Source organism: Anoplopoma fimbria, unplaced genomic scaffold, assembly GCF_027596085.1.
Source record: "Anoplopoma fimbria isolate UVic2021 breed Golden Eagle Sablefish unplaced genomic scaffold, Afim_UVic_2022 Un_contig_980_pilon_pilon, whole genome shotgun sequence".
Classification (NCBI taxonomy): domain Eukaryota; kingdom Metazoa; phylum Chordata; class Actinopteri; order Perciformes; family Anoplopomatidae; genus Anoplopoma; species Anoplopoma fimbria.
In genome coordinates, this window is record NW_026554165.1 from 1 (window position 1) to 912 (window position 912).

General features: G+C 42.3%; 1 non-coding gene across 1 annotated transcript; it reads left to right on the forward strand.

Moving 5' to 3' along the window:
- Positions 1-432: 432 nt before the first annotated feature.
- On the forward strand, positions 433-550 carry LOC129117023 (5S ribosomal RNA). Its single transcript, XR_008533755.1, has one exon. It is a non-coding gene; the product is annotated as a 5S ribosomal RNA (ribosomal RNA).
- The last annotated feature ends 362 nt before the right edge of the window (positions 551-912 follow it).

Consider the following 912-nt stretch of genomic DNA (forward strand, 5'->3'; position numbering starts at 1 on the left):
CTGGTCAGTACTTGGATGGGAGACCGCCTGGGAATACCAGGTGCTGTAAGCTTTTTTCACTCCTCTTTACAAAAAGCAGAGGGCGCTGCTGCTTTTTCAGTGGACACCGACAGGGTGGGAAGGAAATAGCTAGATCATGACTTGCCGGTATAGAAATGACACAAATCCAGTTAAATGATGGCTTTCATCATTCCTAAGCTCATCGATCATTTTCTTTTCAATTTTATGCTAACGTATTCTACATTTCAACAGTAAATATTAATCTTTTTACTGCACTACATTTGTGATCCTTATAGCCACTTTGTACATTCTGATTTGACATTTAAAAGCTGTGAGTGTGTCTGGCAATCTGCAGGCGCTCCCTGTATAGACGAAAGAGCAAAGCGTGGTGATATAGTATCTTTAAAAGGCCCTTTGGTAGGCACAATATTTGCTTACGGCCATACCACCCTGAACACGCCCGATCTCGTCTGATCTCGGAAGCTAAGCAGGGTCGGGCCTGGTCAGTACTTGATGGGAGACCGCCTGGGAATACCAGGTGCTGTAAGCTTTTTTCACTCCTCTTTACAAAAAGCAGAGGGCGCTGCTGCTTTTTCAGTGGACACCGACAGGGTGGGAAGGAAATAGCTAGATCATGACTTGCCGGTATAGAAATGACACAAATCCAGTTAAATGATGGCTTTCATCATTCCTAAGCTCATCGATCATTTTCTTTTCAATTTTATGCTAACGTATTCTACATTTCAACAGTAAATATTAATCTTTTTACTGCACTACATTTGTGATCCTTATAGCCACTTTGTACATTCTGATTTGACATTTAAAAGCTGTGAGTGTGTCTGGCAATCTGCAGGCGCTCCCTGTATAGACGAAAGAGCAAAGCGTGGTGATATAGTATCTTTAAAAGGCCCT